Raw genomic sequence first — 18,882 nt, 5'->3', positions numbered from 1 at the left:
TGTCACAGAATCAGTTTCTTCCGTTCAAATCTCTCGACCACCATGGGCATGACCAAAGAGCTATCAAAGGACGTCAGGGACAAGATTGTAGACCTGCACAAGGCTGGAATGGGCTACAAGACCATCAGCAAGAAGCTTGGTGAGAAAGAGACCACTGTTGGTGCGATAATTCGAAAATGGAAGAAATACAAGATCACAGTCAATCACCCTCACTCTGGAGCTCCATGCAAGATCTCACCTGGTGGGGTAAGAATGATTCTGAGAAAAGTAAGGTCAGTCCAGAATTACATGGGAGGAGCTTGTCAATGATCTCAAGGGAGCTGGAAGCAGAGAAATGCTGGATATGACCCCAAGAACACCATCCCCACTGGGCATTTCTTTGCCTCCAAACACGGCGAGTGGAGTTGATGCCAAAGAGCTCAATTTTGGTCTCATCTGACCATATCACATTCTCCCAAGCTTTCTCTGAATCATTCAGGTGTTCATTGGCAAACTTCAGACGGGCCTGTACATGAGCCTTCTTGAGCAGAGGGACTTTGCGGGCACTGCAGGATCTCAATCCATTACGGCGAAGTGTGTTACTAATGGTTTTCTTGGTGACCATGCTCCCAGCTCCCTTGAGATCATTGACAAGCTCCTCCCGTGTAATTCTGGACTGACCTCACCTTTCTCAGAATTATTCTTACCCCACCAGGTGAGATCTTGCATGGAGCTCCAGAGTGAGGGTGATTGACTGTGATCTTGTATTTCTTCCATTTTCGAATTATTGCACCAACAGTGGTCTCTTTCTCACCAAGCTTCTTGCTGATGGTCTTGTAGCCCATTGCAGCCTTGTGCAGGTCTACAATCTTGTCCCTGACGTCCTTTGATAGCTCTTTGGTCTTGCCCATGGTGGTCGAGAGATTTGAACAGAAGAAACTGATTCTGTTACAGGTGTCTTTTATACAGGGACAGGACTAATTTGTGTGCCTCATGGGCACATAACCGGTCTGTGGGGGTCAGAATTCTTGCTGGTTGGTAGGGGATCAAATACTTATTTCCCTTAATTAAATACAAATTAATTTATAACTTTTATTTAATGTTTTTTTTCTGGATTTTTTGTTGATATTCTGTCTCTCTCTGTTAAAATAAACCTTCCATAAAAATTATAGACTGTTCAAGTCTTTGTAAGGGAGTAAACTTACAAAATCAGCAGGGGATCAAATACTTATTTCCCCCACTGTATATACAGTATATATATACTGTATATACAGTGTATCACAAAAGTGAGTACACCCCTCACATTTCTGCAGATATTTAAGTATATCTTTTCATGGGACAACACTGACAAAATGACACTTTGACACAATGAAAAGTAGTCTGTGTGCAGCTTATATAACAGTGTAAATTTATTCTTCCCTCAAAATAACTCAATATACAGCCATTAATGTCTAAACCACCGGCAACAAAAGTGAGTACACCCCTTAGTGAAAGTTCCTGAAGTGTCAATATTTTGTGTGGCCACCATTATTTCCCAGAACTGCCTTAACTCTCCTGGGCATGGAGTTTACCAGAGCTTCACAGGTTGCCACTGGAATGCTTTTCCACTCCTCCATGATGACATCACGGAGCTGGCGGATATTCGAGACTTTGCGCTCCTCCACCTTCCGCTTGAGGATGCCCCAAAGATGTTCTATTGGGTTTAGGTCTGGAGACATGCTTGGCCAGTCCATCACCTTTACCCTCAGCCTCTTCAATAAAGCAGTGGTCGTCTTAGAGGTGTGTTTGGGGTCATTATCATGCTGGAACACTGCCCTGCGACCCAGTTTCTGGAGGGAGGGGATCATGCTCTGCTTCAGTATTTCACAGTACATATTGGAGTTCATGTGTCCCTCAATGAAATGTAACTCCCCAACACCTGCTGCACTCATGCAGCCCCAGACCATGGCATTCCCACCACCATGCTTGACTGTAGGCATGACACACTTATCTTTGTACTCCTCACCTGATTGCCGCCACACATGCTTAAGACCATCTGAACCAAACAAATTAATCTTGGTCTCATCAGACCATAGGACATGGTTCCAGTAATCCATGTCCTTTGTTGACATGTCTTCAGCAAACTGTTTGGGGGCTTTCTTGTGTAGAGACTTCAGAAGAGGCTTCCTTCTGGGGTGACAGCCATGCAGACCAATTTGATGTAGTGTGCGGCGTATGGTCTGAGCACTGACAGGCTGACCCCCCACCTTTTCAATCTCTGCAGCAATGCTGACAGCACTCCTGCACCTATCTTTCAAAGACAGCAGTTGGATGTGACGCTGAGCACGTGCACTCAGCTTCTTTGGACGACCAACGCGAGGTCTGTTCTGAGTGGACCCTGCTCTTTTAAAACGCTGGATGATCTTGGCCACTGTGCTGCAGCTCAGTTTCAGGGTGTTGGCAATCTTCTTGTAGCCTTGGCCATCTTCATGTAGTGCAACAATTCGTCTTTTAAGATCCTCAGAGAGTTCTTTGCCATGAGGTGCCATGTTGGAACTTTCAGTGACCAGTATGAAAGAGTGTGAGAGCTGTACTACTAAATTGAACACACCTGCTCCCTATGCACACCTGAGACCTAGTAACACTAACGAGTCACATGACATTTTGGAGGAAAAATGACAAGCAGTGCTCAATTTGGACATTTAGGGGTGTAGTCTCTTAGGGGTGTACTCACTTTTGTTGCCAGTGGTTTAGACATTAATGGCTGTATATTGAGTTATTTTGAGGGAAGAATAAATTTACACTGTTATATAAGCTGCACACAGACTACTTTTCATTGTGTCAAAGTGTCATTTTGTCAGTGTTGTCCCATGAAAAGATATACTTAAATATCTGCAGAAATGTGAGGGGTGTACTCACTTTTGTGATACACTGTATATACTGATAAATAATCAGTAGCATTTCTTTCTTTTCAAGGTATGGTTCAGTTGGCTGAACAATATAGATCCATCTCAAGACAGACTTTTTAATGAAAGAAGAAGACTTTGTTTGAAAGAAGACCACTATGAGGTTTTGAACAAGAAATCCATAGTCATTTTAAGATAGGAAGAGCTGAGTACATGCTTTGAACTTAAAATTTTTTTAAAGCAAATACAGGCTTTGATTAGAGGCTACTGTTCTGTTAGAAGGGTTAAGATGTAGGCAGACTATAATGTATGGTTGAGAAGTTAACTAGGAGAATATCAGATATACTTTGTTTTGTTGAGAGATTCAAGAAAATGACCAGAAAAAGTAAGAAGTTATGAGGTTATAAAAATCATGAACCAGTGTTATTCAGATTGAGCGAGAGGCAGAAACAAGCAATAAAACAAATATGTTGGGTAAAAGATTATTCCAAGTTTTTACAGAGAAAGTTACTCTGATGTCATTTGTGCCAAGAGAGAGATCACTGTCCTTTAAAATGTCCCCTTGGACCCTAAACGCATGATCTGTCTTGACAGTTTGTTAGATGTGATGTTATGCATTGCTTTTATTACATGTAGACAGGATGTTTTATTTCACTTAATTTGTACCACCGCTTTATCCTGGTCAAGATCATGGCGGGTTGGCTTTCTCAGAATTACTGGCCGCAATGTAGTAACACACATCCAGTGTTGGGCCCTGGCTACCCCCTTCCCTCCCCAGACATAGCTAATCATGTTCTTATTTACACATCTCAAGGTCTCAAGGTGTGCAACAGTACAGGGTTGTTGTTACTTTTTCAGTTTCAGAATTCTCCACATATTCTCTATTACAGGGCTGCCCAATTTGGGGCCCGCGGGCCAAACCGTCTCTTTTTTTTGGCCCGCCTCGCTAGATCAAAGTAGGGCCTACTTTTGTCAGTAGCTGGGAATTTCTTTCAACAGGTGTTTAACTGCCGATAACGCTAGCTGCAATTCATTAGCTGACCACAATTTTACATGAGACAGTGGATAGGACAGGGGGGTGCTGTGGAGCTCCTGTCAGCAAACATAAAGTAATCTGTGATGACACGAGTGAGGCTGTTAATCATGGAGCGTATGAGGCAGTGGCATACGGATAAACGAACATTTAAAAACAGTTGGCAGCTTGAATATTTTTTTACCGAAATAGATGCAGTTTGCATGATTTGCGGATAGAGAGTGGCTGTACTAAAGGAGTACAACATCCGTCAGCATTCCGAAACAAAACATGCACACCTGTTCTCAGTACAGTAGCGAGGAGAGAAAGGTGATTAATAATATTTTGCTTTGCATGTTTTACTTTACAAATTTACATTTGTTCAAATATTTCTGCTCCTAAAAGAAACATTCTCGGTCATCCGTTGAAATCAATAAAAGCACTGTTAATTAGAACAGACAGTAGTGTTTTATTTAACAATAAAAACGTCATATATTTTAAATTAATGCAATATTAAAATTAGGGCTGGGCGATTTTCTCGGTTAATTTGAATGAACGTTATCACACAATGTTAGAAATGTGACAATCGCGATTGTTTACATACTTTATGTTTTAATTAAAATATAACATGTCACGAGGCAGAAACTGACCAGACGCTTGCGGAATATAAATCAGGGAAAGTTTAATATAAAAAGGGCAAAAACATGGTACAAAACCAGACAGAGTCCAAAACCAGAGGATAAACAGATAGGCAGCGAAAACCAAAACAGTAAACTGAAGACCACAAGGGCCGTACACGGTAACGGTTAGATTCAGAAATAAGGACCGCAAACACGAGCAGCAAAACTTCACAACGACACTCACAAACAGAAGAGTTTAAATAAGATTCATGGAATCGAACACCGCTGAACTGAATCAAAACTCCGAAGCGTGAGGACCGATCAGGATTGGCTGACCGGGGACTTGTGTTAGTCACGTGACAGTCCGTGGGAGCATGGGAATTGTAGTCCATATAGTTAGAAGCAGACGTGCCCCCTCCATCTACCCCCCAATCACAAGAGCACAAAATCAAAGCTGAGCTGAGTGATTACTTGATGCCCCCACAGTGTAGATACTGATACAGACTCACTTAGTGGTGGAAACAGTAAACAGGCTCGTGTTCCTTTGAAGAAACCTGTAAAGAACTTTTTTGTGGTTTTGCACTTTTTGAATGTAAAGAGGTTCTGCTGAACATTATTTAAAGTGAGTTGTTTGTGAGCTGTTCCTAAAAAGGATATAGCTAATTAAGATTTCTATTTTGTTTTAATTATTGTTAATTGTTGTTATATTGTTATTGTTATAAAGTTTGAGTCCCTTAAAAAGATTATAGGTGATGCTGTCACTATTTTTACACTTCTGCAGTCTTTTAAATTAAAATGCAAAACAAATAAAAAAGAAGTCTAAGTCTTTTTTTAATTGCATTATACAAAAAAAAATAACAATATTGCAATATCGCCCATCCCTAATTAAAATAACATAACCTTTTAGTTTTGGCTCGTGGCCCTTTACTGAGATTAAATTTTGGCCCCTTAAAAGGAATTATCTGGGCACCCCTGCTCTATTAGGTACAGGTCAGGTTTGGTACCCGGAGCCACGCCTTCGTGATGTGTGCAGTGTGTGGTTTTGCATTGTTTTGTAAATAATGCAGGATTGTCCTTGGAAAAGATGTTTTAAAGGCAGCATAAAATCCCAATGTACTTTTCTGCAATAATGCAGCCATCACAAAAGTGTAAATTATTTTAGCCAAGGGCACTGACCCAGCCCCATACCATGACAGATGCTGTGGTTATATCAGCTATTGATGAATGAGTGTTTCTGATGCAAGACCATCTAAAGGACTCAGAGATCACCAGCCTGGTCTTATGTCCTTGCCCTTTACACACTGAAATTCTTCCAAATTCCTTCAATCGTTCTATGATATTATGCACTGTGGAGGGAGAAATAGGCAAATGCCTTCCAACATTTCTTTGAGGAATACTGGAATTTGAGGTTTTTTTATCTTGTTACTAGCCCTAAATTGCTGATTCGCATATGAACTCGCCTCTTGCAGGTGAAAAAATGCAGTTGGCTACAGCTCACGTTTTATAATTTTATAGCTGTGCCACCTAAATGCAACATAGACAGGATATGTGCTAGGATAATTTAGTGAGACTTCAGTTTAAAAAAAATATGATGGTAAATAAAAATTTTTTTATTTGCAAATGGAGAAAAGCAGGCTCCTACCAATCAAAAGCATTTTATGGCAGTAATACTGATGCCTAAGTAAGATTATAGAGGGGAAAATAGGATATTGTAATTAACTGTATTAAATCCAGCACTTTTAGTTGTGTTTATGACAGATAAATAAGTAATAAATAAATGTCAGATGAAATTAATTTATTGTAATTAACAATGTCTGAAGCATTACCATAAATACAGCCAGTATTAATATTTTTGTCAGGTTTTTGAGTCATATTGCCATGAATCCAGCCTCTCTGTGCTCTTGTGAGTTTAGGTGCCACGCCCCTGTCTCTGTAAGCACATGGTTGAGGAGGATTTGTTCATGGTGCGTGTTCAAGCCTACGCCTCCTCATGATGATTGGTCAGAAGCTAATGTTCCACAGCTGCACCTGTTTCAGGTGTAATGCTCAGGGCATTTAAGGGAGCAGCTGTGGATCATTCAGTAGAGACTATGTTGGTTTGCCCACTCATGACTTTTTGGTTAGTACCCAAGATATTTTATGTTTGGTCTGGTCAACTTCATTTCAACTCTTGATATACACACATTCCACATTCCAAAAAAAAGTTGGGACAGGGCAATTTAGGGCTAGTAATAATGTAAAAATGAAGACGTGATTTCAAACAGGTGATTGTAATCATGATTTGGCACAAATCATATTCAGAGGGAGGGAAGGTTAAGGTGGTTTACAGGCATAAAATAACATTCTTCATATTTTTCTTATGTTTTTATTACCAGCATTTACTTCTACTTCTACTTTCAATACTTAAGTACATTTTATATCAAAAAATTACATTTGATACTTAAATATATTAAACATCAGAGACTTTTACTCAAATAATATTCTAAGAGGTGACTTTAACCTCTATCAAAATAAATATTTGGTAAGATATTTGTACTGTTACTCAAGTATGGCTTTCAGGTACTTTATCCACCACTGATCCTATTGCTATCTTGCAAAACTGTGGTCAAATTAAATTGAAAATTGGAGGTTTAAATGTAACAGCCACAGTAGTACAAACAGAAAAATGATCAGCTGCTCATTTTATACTTCATATGATCAGGGCTGCACTGTAGGGTACATTTTTATTTATTTATCTATTAATTTTTTGTGTATCTTTAAACTTTACCACTAGAGAAAAAGTAATGTAGCACATTATATACAACCCTACATTAAAAAAAAAATTTGGGACAGTATGGAAAATGCAATTAAATAAAAATGCAGTGTTCCTTAGTGTGTTTGCAGGAAGAATGTGACAAAACAAAAGTAAAGTATCCTCAGTGCCAAAACGTCTTTTAAGCGTGGCGAAAAAAAATAGCAACATTACAAAGTGGTAAATGATTTACTGTCCCAACTTTTTTTGGAATGTTTTGCAGGCCTGAAATGCAGGAATGGATGTTTATTAACAAATGAAATGAAGTTGAGCAGATAAAACATGAAATATCTCAGGTTCATCCTGTCTGCAATGAAATAAAAGTAAATGTAAGAAACTCTGTGATTTTTATTATTTACATTTTCCATACTGTCCCAACTTTTCCTGATTTGTGGTTGTAGTAGATGTCATAGTTTTAGTCATGGTTTCCATAGCAACAGTAATGTAAATAACGACTAAACACAAAATGCAGCTTTTAAATGATGATTCCATTTATTAAAGATAAAGATTTCATTAAAACCTACGTATATCAGCCATGTAAAAAAGTAACTGCCCCCCTAAACATTAAGTGGTTGTGCCACCCTTGGCAGTAATAACTGCAATCAAACATTTGTAATGACTTTTGTAATTATCTTTTCATCGCTGGACATGAAGTTTGGCCCACTCTTCAAGGTTTTGAGTTAAGTCAAGTCAAAGGGTTTATTTAGATCATGCTCATATACAAGTATACAATAAGACGAAATGCTGTTCCTTCAGGACCATGGTGCAACATATAGCAACGTACAGAACACAGAACAACATGTAATCTCAGTCACACTCAACCAACAGTAGATACACACTAGACAAAACAGAACCAAGCCTAAAGTACATTTTGCAAGAACTGCAGTAATGTGCAAACCGAATTACACCGATGAGGCACAACATTACGACCACCCTCCTAATATTGTGTTGGTCCCCCTTTTGCTGCCAAAACAGTCCTGCAACTGCGATGCACTGTGTGTTCTGACACCTTTCTATCAGAACCAGCATTAACTTCTTCAGCAATTTGAGCTACAGTAGCTCGTCTGTTGGATTGGACCACACGGGCCAGCCTTCGCTCCCCATGTGCATCAATGAGCCTTGGCAGCCCATGATCCTGTCGCCGGTTTACCATTGTTTCCTCCACTGCAGACCGGGAACACCCCACAAGAGCTGCAGTTTTGGAGATGCTCTGACCCAGTCGTCTAGCCATCACAATTTGGCCCTTGTCAAACTCACTCAAATCCTGCTATTTTTCCTGCCTCTAACATCAACTTTGAGGATAAAATGTTCACTTGCTGCCTAATATATCCCACCACTAACAGTTGCCGTGATGACGAGAAAATCAGTGTTATTCACTTCACCTGTCAGTGGTCATAATGTTATGCCTGGTCGGTGTATAGCATCAGTAAACACTGCAGCAATATTATTGAAATTAGCAGCATATGTTTTAAAATATAAAGTGCAGATTCAGCCTTTGAGTGAGGGAATACTCATAGTCTAATAGCCATGGGAATTAAGCTGTTACTCAGTCTGGCAGTGCAGGCCCGGGTGCTCCATTATCATTGACCAGATGGCAGCAGGGTAAAGAGTCCATGAGCAGGGTGAGTGGGGCATCTGCAATGCTGGTGGCTCTGCTGATGCTGCATTTTTTACAGACGTTCTCCACGTTCAGCACAGAGATGTCCAGTGTTGTAATGCTTTATGGTCAGAAACTCTGCAGTTCTATAGGAAACAGCATCTTAATGGCATTCAAGCTGCTACAAAGCCTTTAATTGTTCCTTTTGAGCCATTCATGGGTGGAGTTGCTTGTGTGCTTAAAATCATTGTCCTGCTGCATAATTCAACTGCAAGTTCTCCCTCATGATTTTCTTTTTTTAATTCTGTTTATGCACATTTTTCCTTTTCTTCCAATCTAGTAATGTTCAATTTCCCTGAATATATTTCTCTTTCACTGCTGCAGACCCTGAGAGAGAAGGACCATACCTAATACATCCCCCCCTTTTGACACATGTGTGGTTGCCAATCGCTTCTTTACACCTTCTAGTGTCAGGTTCACACATGAATCAGTATTGCGTATAGAGAGTCATGCAATGATCTCCATTATCCCATGAACTCTGTGACAGCGCAACCGACCAGCCAGAAGTGGCTATAATTGCAGCAGTAATGAGGAGTCCCTTCAGCCTTCCCTCCCGGCAGATGTCAGTCAATCATGTCTGTGGCAAAGATAGCAGATCTGAGATTCAAACTTACAAGCTTGAGATCTCAGCACAGAAGGGCTAGGTGTGCCACCCAAACACCCTCCTTCTGAATTTATTGTTAAAAGCAGTATTCCATCAATTGACAAGTTGTTCAGGTCCTCACATTAGCAGCACAATGTTTGACAGTTGGTATGATGTTCTTATAGTGGAATGCAGTGTTATCTTTACACCAGATGTAAAGAGACCCATGTCTTCCATCAAAGTTCCATCTTTGACTTATCAGACCAAAGAATATCTTCCTAATAGTATTGGAGGTCATCTAGATCATATTTGGCAAATGCTACTTAAGCCTTTGTGCTCATTTTAGTCAGCAGTGGTTTGTACCTTGCAGCTCTCCTATAGAAGCTATAGTCTTTCTTATTGTGGAATCGTGTACATGGACCTTAACAAGGTGACTTGTTTCACATCTGTCTTTAAATATCTTTAAAAGTGGCTTCATGTTCTGCTTTTTGATAACTTCCTGCCTGCTTTACATTACTAGACATGTTCTGTTTTGATTATGTTTATATTTGAGAGATCTGACAGTTTCCAATGGCCAATTTCCAATTAAATATGAGTAACTGGTTGATTTAGTAGCTTGGGGGTGGCAATTCCATGTTTACATAGGGCAGTTGTAGCCTAGTGGTTAAGGTACTGGACTAGTTGAAAGATCACTGGTTCAAGCCCCACTTCTGCCAGGTTGCTGCTGTTGGGCCCTTGAGCTAGACCCTTAACCCTCAATTGCTGTAAGTCGCTTTGGATGGAAGCGTCTGCTAAATGCCGAAAATGTAGGGCATGACCTGACTGGGCATCTACAAGGACAAGATTAGTTACGTCTGGGGTGGGGGTGGTCGAAGCCCTGTGATGGATTGGTGCCCTGTTCTAGGTGGCTAGTTCTAGATTGCTCTAGGTGGCCACTCAGGTGGCACAGTGGTAAAACACGCTAGCACACCAGAATTGACATTTCGAACTCGTCGGTTCGAAACTCAGCTCTGCCATCCGGCTTGGCTGGGAGGCTACATGAACAACGATTGGCTTGTTGTTTATACAGGGTGGAAAGCCGGATAGGGACCTCATAACTATGCAATTACGATGGTGCCTGCACAGAGTCGAGGGATAATGTGGACAGGGTGTGGCTCTACGTACACAAAGCTGATCCGCATATGAACTCGCCTCGTGCAGGTGAAAAGATGCAGTCGGCGACTGCACACATGTTGGAAGGGGGCGTGTGACAGTCTGGCTCACCTCAATCAGAGGTGGGGATCAGCTTCAGTAGAGATGCAATGCAATCGGGTAATTGGATACGACTAGGTTGGGAGGAAAAATTGGGGATAAATAAATAAATAAATAGATTGCGCTAGGTGTTTTCCAGTCAAATCAGACCCGGTGTAACCCTGACCAGGATAAAGAGGAGAAAAGAAAATAAATAAATAAATAAACTGATGGGAACACTATTCCCCAAACTAAGGATATGTTTAAGTAGCTGAGATTTTTTTTTTTCTAGAGCTTTAAGGCACCATCAAACAACACTTTTTATGCCTGAGCCATTATTTTCAAATGAAGGAAACTTAGAAGAGTGTTAGGCATACTTAAAAGTGTCAGGCCTGCAAAAAGTTCTCCAAGAGATCAGCAACAATTCCTCCAGAGCTACAAAAGGTCTCAGACAAACATCTAAGAAACATCAGACATCTCTAGCCCCAGGAAAGGTCAATAATAATGATTATAAATTAAAATGAGGGATCAAAATGAAAACTTTAAGTCTGGCAAAAAGCCAGTAAAATATTTCATTGTTAGAGCAGTATATCAGCATTCAAACATGACAGTGGTAGTGTGTGGGTTTGCTGCATCTGGACCTGGATAACTTTCTGTTACTGAAAGAATTATAAATTCCAACTTTTATCAGCAAATTCTTTACAAGAATAAAAGGTCAATAAATCATTTTGCAAAGGGAAGTTGTTTTATAATAATTATTGTTATTTTTCCACAGTTTCACAGATAAGTGAACACATCTAGTTTGCAATGATTGTAATTAATGTGATTAGGTTGGGGGACTACACTCTTAACACTAGGTGAATTTCTTCCATTAGATAAATAATGTTTTTCAAAATGTTTTTATTAATTTATATTAGCACTTTACACCACCTACAAGTCCTCTACTGCTTACCCCAAATGGAGGGTCACTGTTACATCTGAGGCTGCTGTTTTCCCTCCTCGTCAGAAGAGGGCACCCTCGCCAGAGTACTAGCTGGCTGGTGGCTCACCTGATCCTAATCAGCAGCCATCCTGGACTCTTTAAAAACCCTGGTCTTTGTTTGACTCATTGTGAAGTCTTGTATTTGCTATGCAGTGTATTTCTGAGCGTTCTCTTGTTTCTCTTGCCTTTCTGGTTACGACCCATGCTTTCTGTTTCGTGGTTTATCGTTTGGCTTTCTGTTTTGGTTTTTGGCCTGACTACCCGGTACCGACCCCGTTTGTTTGTGACTGAACCCATAAACCCGCACTTGACTCCACTAACTGGTCTGAGTCTACTTAGTGACAGTCACACTTTGTACTATGTGTTTCTCTACTACTTGTGCCACACCTCAATCAGGCAGAAGAGGTCACTACTGCAGCAAAAATAAGAAGAAAAAAACTCTGCCCTTCCCGTGCACAGATCTATTAATGCCCCTCTTGTTCTATATCATGTTTTATTTTATAACCTAAAGCCATTCAGAAGGATAAACACAACAACAAAGTCAATTAAAATGTTAATGTGTTTTTAACAGCTCTTATACTGTATACTGTACAGATGTTGGACAAATGAATAATTAAAAACAAACAAATAAAACTTTAAAAAGCATGACAAAGTGTCACAACAACAGACTATTGAACAGAAAAGTTGTATCAGTGTATTAGTTATATTATTGTAATTCCTTCGTGTATTTTATTGTAAAACTCCTACTATTGGAGCTATAATACACTAAATTTCATATCAGTATGTGGCAACTAACAGAGTATAGCAAAATAGTGATTTTCCATATATACTTATATCCTATATAAAGGATTAACCTTAAATCTTTGCAATTGCATATTTAAAAAAAAAAATTAAAACGTTAAATTATTAGCTAACACAATTTCATGGGAAAGTAGTGAACCTTAACCCATCTCGCTCGTAAATAGCTAGGCTTTTTTTTGTAATAATTCCTTTATATTTAAGCATGGTTGCATGATCTTTTAGAGGTTTTTTTCAGCATTTACAGTGTTCATAGTCTCAAACACTGATAAGTGGAAACAACAGAACCACCCCCATCGCGGCATGGCAATGCCAGTTTCATAACAATTGTGATACAGTCGGAGATACACTGATCAGCCATAATATTAAAACCACCTGCTTGTTTTTACTCTCGCTGTCCATTTTATCAGCTCCATTTACCATATAGAAGCATTTTGTTGTTCTACAATTACTGACTGTAGTCCATCTGTTTCTCCGCATGCTCTTTTTAGCCTCCTTTCACCCTGTTCTTCAATGGTCAGGACCCCCACAGGAGCAGGTATTATTCAAGTGGTGGATCACTCTCAGCACTGCAGTGAAAATGACATGGTGGTGGTGTGTTATTGTGTGTTGTGCTGGTATGAGTGAATCAGACACAGCAGCACTGCTGGGGTTTTTAAATACAGTGTCCACTTACTTACTGTCCACTCTATTAGACACTCCTACCTAATTGGTCCACCTTGTAGATGCTGTTTTAGTTGGTCATCTTCTACACCTTCATCAGTGGTCACAGGACGCTGCCTATGGGGCGCTGTTGGCTGGATATATTTTTGGTTGGTGGACTATTCTCAGTCCAGCACTGACAGTGAGGTGTTTAAAAACTTCATCAGCATTGCTGTGTCTTATCCACTCATACCGGCACAACACACACTAACACACCACCACCATGTCAGTGTCACTGCAGTGCTGAGAATGATCCACTATCCAAATAATACCTATTCTGTGGTGGTCCTGGGAGAGTCCTGACCATTGAAGAACAGCATGAAAGAAGGCTAACAAAGCGTGCAGAGAAACAGATGGACTACAGTCAGTAATTGTAGAACTACAAAGTGCTCCTATATGGTAAGTGAAGCAGATAAAATGGACTGTGTGTAGAAACAAGGAGGTGGTTTTAATGTTATGGCTGATCGGTGTATATTTAATGTTGAGCTGATTTTAGATATACATTGTACATGTTGAATGCAGCAGATATTGGCCACATAAAGACCTGAGTGATTTTGATGAGGACCAAATCTGAGTCCAGTTGACTAGGTTGAAGAATCTTTAAAACAGCTGACAGATTGTTGTGCAGCCAAGACTCATTAATGCCAGAGGACATAAAGGTTATGAGGTCTTTTATTGACCAACAGAAGGGCTAGTGTAGGCTTACAGAAGGGCTTGCACATTGTGTTGTGATACATTCACCTCATACCAGTATTAAAAATAATTGCATCCCTTAGGCTGTGTAGTCGTAGGGTAGTCAAAGTGCCCAAACTTACTCCTGTCCATGATTCTAAGAATGAACAATGGGTGTGCGGAAATCAAAACTGTATATCCAAATAATGGAAAAAGCTTTATTTAATGTTGGACTGCCGGGCATGGGGAAAATATGGCACCAGGATGCACTATAGGAGGATTAATTTCAGTGTAGAGAGTGTAGTTAAAGTTCCTGCTGGTGATGTCCTAATACCGTATATGAGTCAGAGCTGGTTTGACATCATATTAGAAAGATGGTCCTAATGTTTTGATCCATCTGTGTTTGTACAGAGCAATTTATAGTTTACAAGATTAAATAAAATATTAAATATCCTAAAAGAGTGGATAGAGCTGATGGTTTAAAGCAAGAAGGGCCTGTAATTGATTCCCTGGCCAGGCGGTCTGTATTTTCTCACTGTGTTCATGTCCGTTTTCTTTGGGTGCTTTGGTTTCCTCTCATAAGTCCAAAGACATGCAGTCAAGCCAACTGGAGATACCAGTGGTAAAGTGGTGGCAAAACCGACAATAAATAAATGAACTAAATGTACTGTTTAATCACAGGTCAAAAATAATTTTAGATTGTATTCAAATAGTCACAACATTTCCAAAGGTTGTTATTTATTATTATTATTATTATTATTATATATATATTTTTGCAATTTTCTCCCTTATAGTCGTATCCAACTACCGTGATTGCATTATGCTTCCTTTGTACCGATACTACCCTCCACTGCTGACTGAGAGCGCCACAACTGTCACACGCCCCCTCCACGTGTGCAGTAGCCGACTGCATCTTTTCACCTGCACGAGGCGAGTTCATATGCGGATCAGCTTTGTGTTCAGACAGCCACATCCTGATCAACACATTATTCCCTAACTGTACAGGCACCATCAATCAGCCAGCAGAGGTCGTAGCTGCATCAACTATGAGGAACCCTGGTCTGAACCCTGTATGAACAACAGCCAAACCGAATGGCAGAGCTGGGATTTCGAACATACCATGTGCTAGCGTGTTTTACCACTGCGCCACCTGAGCATCATTATTATTATTATTATTAATATTATTATTGATTTATTTATTCATTTTTTAGCCAGGCTGTGAAGAGGGTGCATTAACCAAATCAAATAAAGAATATGTGCCAAGCCAGATGTTGAAAGGGGAAAGAATTATGTTACCATGTGTCTGAGAAAAGAGAGAGAGAGACAGATAGAGAGAGACAGAAAGAGAAGGCAGATGGATGGAGGTTGGATGAGGTGATTAACGGCTACACTGAACGCAAACAGATGCGTATGGCAGCCTGTGCCAGTCTTTCTATAGACACTGGCAGAATGTGACATGATCACCATCCCATAACCCAGGTAATCAAAGAGCAAATTGTCACTACAATAACATTTGAACGCGGGTGCTGAGACATGGGAGAAGTAAGATAAATCAGAGTTGAAGAGATGGCAGTAGGCCAAAATATCCGCTCTAGTTTTTCTAGTAGAGACTTCAATTATTGTCAGGGGAAACTGTGTCACTAGATACGAAGGCATTTGATAAACTTTGAAGAATGTCTAACAGCAGTTAGATTACTACATTTTGCAAATGTAGACTCCCTTTCAATCCCAGCCAGCACAAGCAGCAACTTTAACGACCTGTCTAGTGTGGTTAATGTTGGATGATGGTACAAAGTCAGTTGCAAATGTCCTGAAGAAAGTATTTATTCAGCATTCAATCCGGAGATGCAAATGTAAGACTTTTTGAAATTGTGATCCTGAAGCCTTTCCTAAACTAAATTCTCTCATTATTACTGTATCACTAGATTTAATTATATCACAGATAAGGAAAAGAAAGACAAGACAGATATGACAGGTTTGAAAAAGCAGATTTTGCAGTTTGCCTGGAAAAAAAATCAGCCTATAGAAAAATGCTCCCTGCATGATTTTAAATAAATTTGAAGAAGAGACGGATGCTACGGATGTGAACTGTGATTAAGTAAGCTATTCAGCAGCTGGCTGATGCTGAAGACTGTTATCTGATGTGCTATGTCTACGATGCTGATGTGGGATGCTGCCTCTCTGTCTCACCACACAGCAATAACAACTAGGAAGGAAAACATAAAATCCAGACAGAAGGCTTTTTATTTGGTGATGGGGTTAGAAATAAAGATGACTAATGTTTCTCAAACCAAGCAGGGAACAATTTACTGAAAGCCTTTACTGTATGTGGGCTTTGTGTGTTAAAGGCAAACTCTAGTGGAGATTTAAAAAGCTTCCAAAAACTCCTGAAATGTCAGTGCCTTTTCTAAATCTACAATAATTGACGCCTCTGGTAAATAATAATAAAATGCAAAATAAGCATTTTAACAAAGCCATGTTTGCTACAGTTAATTACACCACTGCATAACTATTTTAAACAACCTCTTTTGCACATCAGATAGTATTTAGTCTCCTTATATAACATGTTATAAGGTTGGAAATAAAGAGCAGGGAATTTGAGATAATTCCTCTGTACAGAATCTCTGCAGATCATCCATGGTCCTAGGTCTTCTCTTGTGCACTCTCCTCTTTAGCTAACCCACTGGTTTTCAAAGGGAATTGGATCAAGAGGACCAAAATAGCCACGGCAGAAGCTTGACAGTGTGTTTGTAACCATTTACAGTATATGTTAATCTAGACATGTGTTGGATCATAGTCCTGCTGGAGGATCTACCGACAACCCAGTTTTAGTTTCTTGAAAGAGTCAGACAGATTTTAATTTAAAATGTGCCGGTATTTAATAAAATCTATGATGCCATGTACAATAAGAACGTTATCAGGTTTGCCTTTGGAGGAAAAACAGTGGCCATTGGGTTATTTTCAGTATAGTCACTACAGGGCGGTTGTAGCCTAGCCGTTAAAGTACTGAACTAGTAAGCAGAAGGTCGCTGATTCAAACCCCACCACTGCCAGGTTGCCACTGTTGGGCCCTTGAGCAAGGCCCTTAACCCTCAGTTGCTTAAACTGTATTATTTAAAAGCGTCTGCTAAATGTAAATGTAAATGTGTGATGTACATTTATTTGCGTCTGATTTTTAATTACCACTGACCTCATGAGGGCCAGATGTGACCCACGGGCCATACAATTTATGCAATTGTTAGCAATTCCCTGACTTATTTAGTGTGTTGAAGGGGAACTACAGTGGCCTACACAGAATCTTAATCTCAACCTTATTAAACACCTTTAGAATAAACTACAACGTTAACTGCCAGTCAGGCCTGCTTTTCTGACATCGGTGCCTGCTGTCATAAATGCTCTTCTGATGGAACAGGCACAGTTGAATAAATAGTTCCCACATATATGTGTTAAAATCTTAAAATTTCTCAGACAAGATGTTTTTATAGTCGTATAGGCTTGTCTATATATTGTACATTTCGGAGGAACACTGATAAAAATGAATCAGGCATTTCACTTCCAAAACTTTCTTCCATAGTAAGCAAAACAGCTTCTGTTTCTGGTTCTCCCCCTCTAGGTAACAGGGAGGCTAAAACTACCAGTTGTAAAAATCAGATTGCTGGCAAAATGATGAAAGCCATAAAGTTTTATGGATGCTTGTAATAGAAGGGATGATTTTTCTTCTTCAGCAACTACAAAATAATATTAGAAATTAGATAAGGCTGTTCAAAGATTTTTTTTCATAAACACTTTTTTTCCAAGCCGGCACGGAAATTTATAAGCATAGACTTTTGGTTGTTTAGCCAAAGGCAACAGTGACATTTACCCCAGGAGAATGTTATTGACTTTCAAGCATTATTTACTGTGTGCTACAGCCTAAATTCAACTTGAACTATCTACAGTGGAAGCCAGAAGGCTAAAACCACAGGAATAAAAATGGAATTACAGTGTTTCTGATTCATTGGGCAAAAGGCAGAAAACACCCAAAACAGGGCAGACATACACATCAGCCATAACATTAAAACCACCTCCATGTTTCTACACTTGCTGTCCATTTTATTAGCTCCACTTACCATATAGAAGCACTTTGTAGTTCTACAATTACTGACTGTAATCCATCTGTTTATCTGCATAGTTTTTTGGCCCCCTTTCACTCTGTTCTTCAATGTTCAGGACTCTCCCAGGACCACTACAGAGCAGGTATTATTTGGGTGGTGGATCATTCTCAGCACTGCAGTGACACTGACATGGTGGTGGTGTGTTAGTGTGTTGTGCTGGTATGAGTGGATAAGACACAGCAATGTTGCTGGAGTTTTTAAACACATCACTGTCACTGCTGGAGTGACCAACCAAAAATATATCTAGCCAACAGCGCCCCATAGGCAGCGTTCTGTGACCAATGATGAAGGTCTAGAAGATGACCAACTTAAACAGCATCAATAGATGAGCGATCGTCTCTGACTTTACATCTACAAGGTGAACAAACTAGGTAGGAGTGTCTAATAGAGTGGACAGTGAGTGGACACATTATTTAAAAACTCCAGCAGTGCTGCTGTGTCTGATCCACTATACCAGCACAACACACACTAACACACCACCACCATGTCATTGTCACTGCAGTGCTGAGAATCATCCACCACCTAAATAATGGACCTGACCATTAAAGAACAAAGTGAAAGCAGGCTAAAAAGGTATGTAGAGAAACAGATGGACTACAGTCAGTAATTGTAGAACTACAAAGTACATCTATATGGTAAGTTGAGCTGATAAAATGGACAGTGAGTGTAGAAACAAGGAGGTGGTTTTAATGTTATGGCTGATCAGTGTATATACGTTTTAACACACATATACACACACAGACAGACAATTTTAGTATCTCCACTTGGTCTGACTGCATATCTTTGTACTTGTTGGAGGAAACCCGGAGCACCCAGA

Source organism: Trichomycterus rosablanca, chromosome 6 (genome assembly GCF_030014385.1).
Source record: "Trichomycterus rosablanca isolate fTriRos1 chromosome 6, fTriRos1.hap1, whole genome shotgun sequence".
Classification (NCBI taxonomy): Eukaryota; Metazoa; Chordata; class Actinopteri; order Siluriformes; family Trichomycteridae; genus Trichomycterus; species Trichomycterus rosablanca.
Note: the sequence above shows the minus strand (reverse complement) of the source record.